Below are 13,043 nucleotides of genomic sequence, written 5' to 3'. Positions count from 1 at the left end.
TGCTCCTAATGTGGGGGATGCGGTGGGGGGCTCCGAGGGACCCGGCGGACCCGGAGAGGGGAGGGGGAAGCCCTGATTGGAGGACCGATCCACCGAGGCTCCGGCGCGCCCGGGACACCTCGGCGCGCGCCCGGTTACTGTCGCGGCCGAGACCGGGCAAAGGTAAGAATAAACTCGGCCGCGACAGTACATGCTTTTCAATACTTTAGGACAGGTGCTGCAAGACTGGTTCTTTAAACTAACAAATTTATATCGTTCTCTCTCTCTACACACTTCATTGTGAAACGTTTACCTTGCAATCAGACGTCTCCAGTGGGTGTGAGGTAGTGTGCCATTTATAAAGAGTCTCAGTCCCATTTCTTGAGCGAGGAAGTAATACATCTCCGAGGAATTTAGCCAGGCCAAGCTAATGTGTTTCACATGCCTGTGTTTTTTTTTTTAAGTAACAGCCAAGATGTGTACATCAATTACTGTACATCAAGAAGTAACAGTAGTTTTCCCCATATCTCGATTTAACAATGACTGAAGACTGTTCAGATGGATTGTGCGTATTTTACATGTACAGTACAGTATTTCAGGACCCGTATTTAAGCTCGCCCAGTCCACATTTAAATAGCAAGTCTTGTGATGCACCTGTGATTGGCCGGTCTATTAAGACTTCTTCCTCCATCAGGGAGGTAAAGAGAATGGTTACAGATAGTGTTAGGACCTGTAAAAATTGTATACATTGGCATGGTTACAGGTTTGAACCTGTAACCATGCCAAGGTATTTAAAAATACTTTGGCCAAAGAATTTGACTGAATGACCATTACTTGAGAAGATAGATAAGTATTTAACTATATCATTTGTCATATTGAATGTAGCATTGGTGCTTTTTGTCTTTTAATAATAACTTTATTTCAGGTAGCGCTTTTTTTTGGGACTCAAAGCGCTTTATAATTACAGTATAGCACTGTATGATAGTTCAGCACATACAGGCATACCCCGCATTAACGTACGCAATGGGACCGGAGCATGTATGTAAAGTGAAAATGTACTTAAAGTGAAGCATGACCTTTTCCCCACTTATCAATGCATGTACTGTACTGCAATCGTCATATACGTGCATAACTGATGTAAATAACGCATTTGTAACAGGCTCTATAGTCTCCCCGCTTGCGCACAGCTTCGGTACAGGTAGGGAGCCGGTATTGCTTTTCAGGACGTGCTGACAGGCGTATGCGTGAGCTGCCGTTTGCCTATTGGGCGATATGTACTTACTCGCGAGTGTACTTAAAGTGAGTGTCCTTAAACTGGGGTATGCCTGTATGATAGTTTCTGGACCCTGACTCTTTATAACATTACAGATGGATATATCATTTTTTGACTGCAGAGATACTAGTGATTGTGAATTATGTGCTGCAGTGTTGTGTGTTTGATCATTGCTGGCACTGCATGTCTCAATCTTCAAGATGTCAATTAATTATAAAGGCTTTATTGTTCTTACTGACAACTTTCATCATATACTGTTCTAATGGCAGCAATGTCATTACTGTAAATTCATAAATAGGATACCTAATAGGAAAGTAAATCAAAGACTGCACTTACTTAAATAATCACTACAGATTAACAGACCCACTAAATAACTACACTGTTTTCAGTACTTAGCGGTGCAGTTCTGTACGGTATTAAGATATTATCAATGTTTGTAAACTTTGTAACCTAAAGTTCAGGGTAGGTTTTACTGCCTTTATCTATGTGCCGATCGCTGTTTTACTGCCCTTATCACAGGGGAGGAGCAAACCAGGTTGGCAATTGCCTCCCACCCCATTCTAAGTCACTGTTGTCTTTGAAAATAAAGGAAACTTTTTCAGAATTTCCATCAATTTTAAAAATACTTGGTATTTTCTGATTTAAAATGATATATCAAACACCTAATTGTGATCTATAAAACAGACTGCTGTCCTAGGTGACACTGCAGCTTTAAAGCAATGTTATCATTTAATGAACTTTATAACAAGTAACTAACACAGCAGCAGCACTGCCAGTTCATATTCCAGATGTGACACACTTTTAGTATCATTTGTATGAGTTATTTTAGTGTTATTTTATAACCACCCAAATATTCATATTATTTCATTGTTAGACATTATTTGAGTGTCTTATGCAATATGTGTATGTGTGTATGTGTATAGAAAGCGCAGGCTCCATAGCATGAATCTGTAAGGTAGGTTTATTAATTAACAGTAAAAGAATGCAACTCACAAAGGTCGCTAGAACTTACGCAGGAAAAGGTCTGTCGCCGAAATCATAGGTAGAGTTAGAAGCCACTGTTGCTGTGCTGGTACCAGGTCCTCGTGGGGCTCTCAATGGCGTAATTCTGCTTCCGGGTGAGCATCAACGTTCCCCCAGGAACTGGTGCTAGACGGTACACAGTCCCGCACTCCTGCCTTACAGCATGGAAGGAGGCTGGATCCACTACTGACGTAGTTCCACTTCCGGAAATGAGTGATACAATGTCTATGGCCCCAAGAACTCAGGCTTACAGTTTGGCAAACAGACCATCAGCACAAAGAAACCCTAAGCGTTTCATCACATATATGTGGTGTGACTTAATCAGGGGTGGATTATACAGGACCACAATTGTCCCTTTATATTCCGGAATCAATTGACCAGATGTTAACCCCTAATTGGATCGTAATCAAAATGTGCGTTGCTTGTAAAATATGGCACATAGAAAACACAAGAATACAATGCAAGAACATGAAACATAAACACATATGTATAATAGATATATGTTAAAAACCTAGAGGAGCGTGGACAAGAACGCTTGTGAATTACAACACATGTTTTGATAATAATATATATAGACAACTAATGGAATGTAACAAAAAATGGGAAACGAATGGTGAGGAAGGGGAGGGGGGTAAAGGGGAAATGGGGTGTTGGAAAAGGGAAAGGAGGGAGGGGGAAACGAAAGGGGAAAACAATATATTATAGCTATATTGGCTACAAATGATGGCACATGCATTAAATAGTTTTAAAAATAAGAAATGACCTAGTGTTTATGAACACTAATGATGATAATTTTCCCAGACGGGAGATGAAAAGCTGATGTATTATCCAACACTGTGTATAAATATTAGGTGCACTTAGAAAAATTGCATAATTCTAATTGGAAGGAGATAATAAAGGAACAATAATCCCTAGCAACTAGAAAGAGGGACTGTCAAGAAAATATGGAACCAACATTCCTAAATAATCATACTGGTATCTAGATATTCATTAAATCCTTCTAGAGACAAAGTACCTAATGTATAGATCCAATAAGTCTCCCCAGAGGCATAACTTCTTGAATCAATCCCCTCCAATTAAGAAGGTAGGAATATGTTCTAAATATTGAGGGGGAGGTGGAGGGGGAGAGAGTTGGATGACCCTACTCAGCAGTTAAGTGAGAAGAAACTAGGAGTGGTGCTATCAAGGGTGAGGGCATGAATGTGATACAGAAAAAGAATATCTATAGATGCCCTCACTGATTGTCAGTCAAAATAATAAAATTTTATTGATATACACAAACATAAACTGATTAAAACCTAAAGATAGCACTACACTCAAACAGCTGAATGGACAAAATGTCCATAAATTACTCCCAGACCTTGATGTTAGGTGACCATACACCAGACACAATATAATAGTGACCTGGTTTAGAGGACACTGTCAAAGATATACTCGGAGTGTCAGTCACTTAACATGTACACCATACATGGTATATAGTGCTAGATTGACTGATGGAAATTGTGTAGTCAATAGCTAGCTATATGCCATATGGGGCCAGAGAATATAGATAGCCCACAATACAATAGACCCCTGCTGTAGATGATTCAAAAATTAGGAGCCATCTATCTGCTTGTACAAGGCCTACTGTATGGTACGTAATCTTCCAGACATGTGACTTTTCTGCACGAACCCTGTACCTATGGACACACTGGCAGTTAACTCATGCGGGTTAATATGGGTAGAGTGTGCAGGTGATAGGTATATGGGTAAATTTTGTCCATTTAGCTGTTTGAGTGTAGCGCTATCTTTAGGTTTAATAATCAGTTTATGTTTATGTATATCAATAAAATTGTATTATTTTGACTGACAATCAGTGAGTGCATCTATAGGGATTCTTTTTCTGTATCACAGGAATATGTTCTAACCCCATAATGGTAAGGGAACCTGGATCCTTATTATGTTTGATGGAAAAATGTCGAGATAGATTATGTACCTGATTTATGGATCACATTTCGTCTGTGCTCCAGAAATCTAATGCTAAATGCACGAATAGTACAACCCACATATTGTGCACTGCAGGAGCACGAGATCATATAAATTATGTATGATGACAGTTTATAGTACCCCTAACCTTACGTTTAGAATGACTGACAAATGACGAAAAGGAGTCTTTAGCAGTAAGGTGCTTACAGGTGAGACACCTTCCTCTACCACAATTGAAATTACCATGAGGAACGATTCTAAGTTCACATTCACCCATATCATCTATATTCCTCAACCTACTCGGTGCCAGCCAGTTCTTAATATTTTTGGCCCGTCGATAAGTAACCGGTACCAAAGGGGAAGTGTGGGAACCAACACTGGGTCACTCAAAAGAATACCCCAATGTTTTTTGAGGAAACCTCTGATAGAGGATGCTCCCTGGTTGTACCTGGTAATAAAACAGGGGCTATTGTCCTCAACAGATCCCAACTGATTAGCAGCCACACATAAATGCATGTCAGTATTCATGCATTTGTTCTTAGATTGAATAAATACATTGCCCTATTGACAGATCTGACCTCCTCAAAAGCCTTCTTAACCTGTACCCTACTGTAACCTTTTTCCACAAATGTATCCACTAGAATACTCCCCTGTCAATCAAAGTCCTCTTGTTAAGTATAATTTATTTGATCCTAAAGAACTGACTTCTTGGGATATTATCCAACCATTTATGATGGTGGTTGCTAGAGGCATGTAAAAAAACTATTTACCGCCACCCCTTTGAAACGTGTTTTTGTGTGAATATTAGGGTCACCCGGGCAGATAAATAGTTTATAGATCGAGAAAATTGATTTTCACAGGATCTATAACAAAGGTAAATTTTAATCCCATATTATTGTTGTCAAATGCAGACAGAATCGTATACAAATCTTTCTCCTCTCCATCCCAAATTATGTCATCGATGAAACGGCCATAGAACACCAGGCCCGCCCCTAACCCAGCATTGGTCCACACATGAAGGTCTATATATATGTATATGTGTGTATGTAATAGATATACAGTAGATAGATACAGTAGATATAGGTTACTAGTATAAATTAGATCATTTTAAATGATTCCCTAGTGCAAAAAAATACTCAAGTTAGATCCTTCTTGTTGATTTTTGAAATAAAGACCAAGGTAATTCGACTCTTGGAGACCTCTGGTTCAGGTAAAAGAAAGTGAGAAAGAAACAAATATAGGGGCCTATTCTAGTAGCTTTTATAACTAACTCAAGCTTTTTGAGCACTTCCGTATGATTTGGCAAGGTTGCTATTCGGAAAGTTCTGATGACCTGCCAAAGTCGTACGAAAAGGGCATCTCCCAAGCAGTAGCTCTGTGGCTCAAACACACAGAGCGGGTGCTGAAAAACAGCTCCAACTCACATTTTTTAGAAAATCACCCTATTCTAGTAGCTCCGATGAGAAATCAAGGCTCTCACCTACCGAGCTACTCGAAAATTTCATCTTGCTACCCCAAGGGTGGCGTTATGGTATTTACGGTAGGACTTTGACATTTTATTTTTAATTTTTCCTGCATCGGATTCAAGCCGGGAGTTTCTGGACCCCCTGCTTCAATCCTATTTAATAAAAATAAATTTACAGATAGCTTCATTATCTTAGCGGCTAACCACTAAGGTAATGAAAGGATTAAATACCAGTGCCCAGTTTTTTGGGGTAGCGGGTGTGGGTGAAGGTGTTATTTGGCTCATGGTGGGCATTTAGGCTTTGAGGGAGAGTTGCAGGAGGAGATAACCCCATTCATTACCTTAGCAGTTACTATCGCTAAGGTAATGAAGGGGTTAACCCCTCCCACTGGCCAACTATCAATGGGTAGCGGGGGTGGGGGTAGTTTCCCCGTGGAGGGTGGTTAGGCATTCCAGTTGGGTAGCAGGGGTAGGTGGGTTAACCCCTTAATTACTATAGTGGTTACTAACTGCTAAGGTGATTAAGGGGTTAGTGGCCATTATTATTTTTTTATTATAATGTTGCTGCCCATGGAGGACTGGGAGGAAGACGAGGGTGGTGAGAGCAGCCTTCATCCTGGCAGGGGCAAGTAGAACTTTTATTAACTTTATGCTGGCTAGATAAAGTTTTATTTTGAATGGGCAAATGAGGTATTATCCAGATGTGGATAATAGTAATTTTGCCCATTATTGTACTTTGTGTTGGAGGGGATCGTTAGGGGTAGAGGAGGTGGGTAGTAGGGTTGTATTTTAATGTTTTTTTGGGGTAGAGGGATTTGGTGAAGGGGGTAGTTGCCATAGGGTGGGTGGTTAGGACTCCCGGTGGGTAGCAGGAATGGTTAACCCCTTCATTACCATAGCGGTTCCCACTGCTATGGTAGTGAAGGGGTTAACTCCTTCCGCAACCTTCCCGGCAGGCCTAACCACCCACCCTTGGGAAACTACCTCTTTCACCCAACCCCTGTACCTCCAACAAACCAAGTACTCAGATTTAACCCCTTCATTGCCTTAGCGGCTAGCCGCTAAGGTAATTAAGCTGTTTTTATTTACATTGTAATACTAGTGTATGGGAGCAGGGGTTTTCCTGAGCTGAACCGCATTGATTTCTTTTACGGGAACCTGCTGCTTCACGAGTTACAGGCCCCGGTGGTGTGCCGGTATCCCCCTGGAATGTTTAATTCTCCTGTGTCCTGTGACTGGGACATTTAAATGCACAGGAGATACAGGCACCCCATACCGGGACCTGTAACTCAGGAAGCAAAGAGTCCCCGAACCTGAAATGAATGCAGCTCTGCTCTGGAGACCCCTTGATACAATACTCTGTTATTAAAATCTCAATAAAACCAGTACGATCGCCTGTAAGAGCTGTGCAGGGAGATGCAGCTCTTACGGACTGTGGCCAGATCGCTCTGGAGAGAACTTAGAAAAAGACTGAGATACCATCACTGCTGTCCCGTACGGTATTAGCGTTTTCCTACCTCACGGTTTGTGACTTGCGCTAATGCCTTCTGATTCTTTCTGAATACCGTGAAAACGAGAGAGAGAGAGAGACTAAGCAAGCACTACCACTGTGAGAGCCCCGTTAAAGTAAATTGCGCTATTGAACTTTATAGAATTATGCAAATAGGACCTGATCCTCAGAGCGTCGTTAAGTCAGAGCTCCTAACAGTCCAGCATCATCAAAATTGATAATGGACGTTAGTTTCCCTCAGCTTAATGCTGATCCACAGAGCTAATTATATGCAAAAACATCTGCCGTTAGGGCCCTCGTGTGAATATGGCCAACACAGCTTGAGGCAGCTAGCGCCGGGAAAAGATACCCCGGAGTTTGTTGCCAGTAACGCTGGCTCACGTTAGCCGTATTCTAATGAAGATGCCAGACAGGTATATATTGTACTGGCATCTGTCTTCATTTTTTTTTTATATATAATGTATTCACCACTTAGAAGCTATTGTGGCCATGAAGGCTAAAACTTTGAAGGGGTTAATACATAGGTCTTGGATTATTATTCTTTTTTGCCTAATCCAGTATATTCACGTTTGCTTTCTATATTGTTAAGGCATTATAGGAAGCCAAAGTGGGCCACTTCAGCACCCTGGACAAGGCCAAAAATATTGCAGAGACCCAGGTTTAGCTATGACCGAAAACAAATTTGCACTGAACATTAACATTATTGGGCTGCTGTGGATATGTGTTGAGGTGGTCCACATCTCTTTTGCATATCATTAGCATAAATGGCCATTAAAGTTAACACCAGGCCGTCTTCGCAATAAGACAGTACTTACTATGGTTTTTGGAACCTTTGAAAATCCCCCGTTATGACGTAACAAAGTTCTGTGAATGTGAGCCATAGAAAGAAGGAAAGAAAGGATGAACATAAGAGGGGGGGGGGGAGAATGAAAGAGAGAGAGAGAGAGAAAATAATGAGTGAAAAAGGGAGAGAAGGAAGGAAAGTAAAAATAAGGAAGGAAAGCGGGGGAAAAAGGAGAGTTTGAAAGAAAAGAATGAAGAAAAAAGCTAGAGAGAGAGAGGAAAAGAAAGAATAAACATTTGGAAACAATGAGGGAAAGATCGAACAAAAAAGGAAGATGGGAAAGAGAAAAATAAAGGGTTGCTTCCGTACTGTAAAGGTGCTATGTAAGATACTCTTATTATTATTAATAAAGGTCTCCCCCGCCCTCATCAATCCAATATCGTCAACTTTAAAAGTAATTCTACTCCTTGTCTAGTTTGAAGTGTGGGGTTTTTCAAGGACAGGGTGAAAACATATTCATTTCAGTTTTTGTTTTGACTGCACACATTAGATGTTATCAGGTTGCAGCCAGCTACTGAAAGTGTCTCTGCCGGCCTTCCACAGGCTGTGAATCACCAAGTTGTTGTGGATAGGCATAGGCATGTGAAGCCCAATGAATTCCAGCAACCGTAATACCTTCATACCTTTGCATAGCTTTGTCACTGTAGATCGCCCTGCGCACAGTGCAACGAGTCACAGTTTCCCAAAGTAATTTGCCCAAGATCACACTGGGATAGCTCAGGGTTTTCAACTGGTGACTCCCTCTTCAACATATTTACATGACTTCCAATCTTCCAGATTAAGGGCTTATTCTATAGCAGCCGATTGGGCCGTTTTTGCCCCCAAATCTCCATTGAATTAATGGGGAATTTCAGCCGAAAACGGCCCGATCGACCACTTCAGCTGGTATAGAATAAGTACCCATATCAACCAAGTCACTGAGAGGGAACCTTTCTTAATCACACCATAAACTGTAAAAGGATCACACTTTTAAAAACCAGGCTTGTCGTAAAATGACAGGGGCTTCCATAAACTTGAAAATCATCAAGTGAAGTAAATCATTAGGTTCAGAGCTATACATACACATACATATATATATAGCTATCAGTGATGGAAACGGATGACTTATTTATTTGACCTTTTTACACTTGCATAAATAAAGTACTGTATGTCTAACTCTGAAGGGTTTTTTAATCTAAATTCATAACAATATACGGAGAATTACGAGGGAACTAATAAAATAAAAAGCACTGCTGGTTTGTTCCACCAACTCATTTTCCTAATGTATAAATATAATTGCCAGAGTTTATAATACCAATACCCTAACGGCACAGTGCTCTAATGAGCTGATCATTTCAGTTGCTATGTGGCACATACTATGGAATAGATAGAGGTAAGATAATTGGTCTAAGGTCACATGCATCTGGGGTTGAAACAAGATTCCTAAGATAACATTTCAGTCTCATTTTTTTTGTGTGTGTGTCCTGAAGTCCCGCCAGGCAAACTCGCATCAGGGAACGGTCTCATGATGAGTCAGTAACATGGAGATTGTTTTAAAACAGGAAATAAAGTATATGTTTTAATTGCAATCTCTATCACCTGCTATAGCTTGCCTTTCCTTTTTCTCATTCCTTTAAGATTATAAGCTTGGTGCTGAGATCTTAACTTTTGGCTGTCCTTGTTTGTTGGGTTTTTCATGCTATACTGTACTGAGCTGTGATGGAACCATATACTGTAAATAAGTGACAATGATATCTAAACTCAGTGTAAGAGGATTTAAACACTTGCCACTTGTGCCTCATTTAGGATAGTAAAATAAGTTAGTAGAAGGAATAGATCAGATAAATGCACTAAACCGCCAATCAAAAAATAGTTTTATTTATACCTCAATATATGTTAACCCCATTCAGTAGTAGAGAAGCCAGCAATGTATTAGATCAAGGGAGTAGCGAAAATCCCCACATTTTCTCACTGCATATTTTGTATCTGTACCTTGTCTCTTTCTTACCGTCTTTCCCCTTCTTGCGCTGTTTTTCCCGGTTCACTGTCCAGGTTCATATGCATCATTTTTTGGCATAAAATTGGCATTAAGAGAGACAGTTGTGTCAATGTACCAAAGTATTTTGCATCACCTTTTGATTTGGGGAGTAGTTCTATGGAGCAATAGGGGTAATAGGGGTTTCAGAAATAAAATCTGCACCTGGGCTCGTCCGTTTACTCCATATGCCATTCTTTAGGTAACAAATGGCATCAAATGTACCAAACTTGACCAATATGTTTCTCACATTTGAGAGTCAATTAAAAGTAATCAGGCGGTTTGATGTCCATCAAATTGTGCTTTGGGAATTTCATACACAGACCCAAAATCATGTGATCCTCTTTCTTCGCAACCAGGCACTGAAACGCATCCTAGAAACCAGGAGAGCGCTTTCATAAACTTATAAAGTGTTGGCAACAATGTCCAAAGGTTTTACATAAAAAAGAAAATCAGGCAGAATGTTTTATTGTGAAATGCTGAAAAACATAGATGTGCTGTAAAGTAGACGACATATTCCAAGTTCTGAAACTCCCAACAGTATATAGCTTTCCTTAAAATAGAAACAATATTTATAAGGATGTGTTCATTGAGCATTTGTGCTTAGCTAAGGGAGGGATTTGTGTTCCTACAGTAAGAGCATGTCTGGGATCCAGAGAATCTGCAGTGGCCTGAACTTGCCTCATGTGTGATCAGATGTCAAGTGACTGCACTGATGTGTTATAATCACATTTACCATCTTCTCTCATGTCATTCTTCACTTTATTACTAGTCCTATCCTGATCATAGCATATATATTTTTCAAGGTGCCTTTGTAATTAAAAGTACAGCCTATTTTAGGCCATCATTTAATATGCTGCACATCTGATTTTAGTGTTATTCATTTGAATGGGGCTGAACTTGTTTCTAGCACTAGGAAGCAGATTCACAATATATTGAACTGGGCCCGTAGTCTAACCAAACATGTATTGGAATGGCAATAAAGTGAAATTACTTGTGTAACACCCTATCTGGGATTTTTAGCCTGTGTTAATTAGTTTTGCAGATTCAGGGGGTTATTAATTAAACTGCAATAGTACGAATAGGGGCCACTAACACATGGAATCTCACATTGACTTCAACGGGAGTTTTCGTGTGATAGTGCGCAAGGTCTGCACTATTGCAGTTTATTAAATACCCGCCATAGGTGGTTAATAACTAGTGGAGGCAAAAGCAGTGCACAAGGAAAAACTTCGGTGGGATTTTCTTTTATACACTGGTGTTGTCACAGTTTTGCAACTGGGAGATTTTAGTAAATAATCCCAAACCTCCTCAAAGTTGAACTCAATGATGAAGATTACAGAGCACATAGACGTTGGTTAGAGGATAACTAGGGGTTCATACTTACAGATGCAGCCAATGCAACTTTCCCCACAGATGGGAAATTCCGGGGGACACCAACCTTGGTATTCCCCAGCCGCTGGGAGGGGGTGGGGAGAGAAACAGTTGTCAGCCTTCCCCAGATCCACAGCAACATATTTTTGTTTCTTGTGACTCTGTGGAAGGTTATTCTGGATACATCTGTGACTGAGGGGTTCCAAAATTGTAATGATCCCCCAAAACGTTTTTACATCTAGATTTCTCCAAAATGGACAGAAACTTGAGGACTTCATAGTATGATCAGGATGTAAAAGGGGAAAGTATGGTGGATGACGTGTACCAATAAATTTGGGGAATTTGATGATAACATTTTCTGCTGCAATATATTGCTCCGTGTTCATTTTCTAGTTGAGATATATGTTTATATTAAACTTCACAAACATGCTTGCGGTGATAACATTGGCAATAATAAACCAGAAATAATTTGGTGGGAGCAAAAATAAGCGTATTTTCGGTTGATGGTAGTGATCATCATGCTTTTCTTCTACTGCCTCATCTTAAAGATCACATGAGAACTTTTTATCAGCTCCTAGTACTCTCAAATATTACATTTGTGAACAGTATTTGCAGCTGTTAAATAGGAGAATTTGAATGATGCTGATTCATATCATTTAATAATCATCTCCATCAGGAATCTATTTAATATAGCACTGGCAGGGTAAATTTCATATTTTTTTACAGGATTAGTTTTAGGAAGTCCTCCGGTGCTCAAATGCCCTATTTTCCACTCCAAGGACTATCCTGGTTCCCTAAATACTAATCTCTTTTGGTACACATTTAGCTAGTGAGTGTCTGATAATTTGTTCTCCAAACAGATAAAAAAAAACTAAAGTGGCAATCCAAGCGTTTTTCCTTCGTTATTTTTTTCCCCTTGGATTGAAGCATGGGGTCTCCGGAGTGGAACCCCATTCATTTTTAGCTCAGGGGACCTCTTGCTTCTAGAGATACTTATCTCAGTAAAGGGTGCTGGAGGCGGCTCCACTCGGCTACCACGATTTATGTAATGGCGAGATTCAAAGCTCCCACATCCTGCGGGCTAATAGGAAGCCATGACATAATCAGGTTCAGCTTTCTATTGGTCGCGTGACATGGGAGCTTTAAACTTTAAATCCCAGCTATCTCCGGAAGCAGAGGGGGCTCGGAACTGAAATGAATGGGGTTTAGCTCCCGAGACACCTTGCTTCAACCCTGTGTAAAAAAAAATGTAAAACATCATGAATTTTAAGACTCCTTTAAGGTCAAAAAGCAACAATCTCCAGTCAAATAGATTTTTTTTTTCTTGAGTACCTGAAATGAATCGTGGTTATTCCAACCACCAGAATTTCCCAGTTCCGTCCCAACATCATCTGTTAGATTGGCAAGTAAAACATTTGTTTATAGTACATATGGCCACTAGGGTCACTAATAGAAAGCCGCACTGCCAGATAATGTCATGGTTTTTCAGGTGCTTAAAAAAACCCCCACATATTGCTGCTACAAGGCCCCTTTTTTGGATAGTGCTGTTCTGATTAAGGCAATACCTCTAGTTTGTCACATTTTCTCAGTGGAAAT

The 13,043-nt window shown here is 40.2% G+C and overlaps 1 protein-coding gene across 7 annotated transcripts in view; it reads left to right on the top strand.

Annotated features, from left to right (window-relative positions):
* Positions 1-13,043, top strand: part of COBL (cordon-bleu WH2 repeat protein) — a 431,588-nt gene that overhangs the window by 270,777 nt on the left and 147,768 nt on the right. The window lies entirely within an intron of this gene.

The sequence above is a fragment of the Ascaphus truei genome, chromosome 2 (genome assembly GCF_040206685.1).
Source record: "Ascaphus truei isolate aAscTru1 chromosome 2, aAscTru1.hap1, whole genome shotgun sequence".
Classification (NCBI taxonomy): domain Eukaryota; kingdom Metazoa; phylum Chordata; class Amphibia; order Anura; family Ascaphidae; genus Ascaphus; species Ascaphus truei.
The sequence above is the reverse complement of the archived record's forward strand: the minus strand, read 5'-3'. Positions and strand labels throughout refer to the sequence as shown.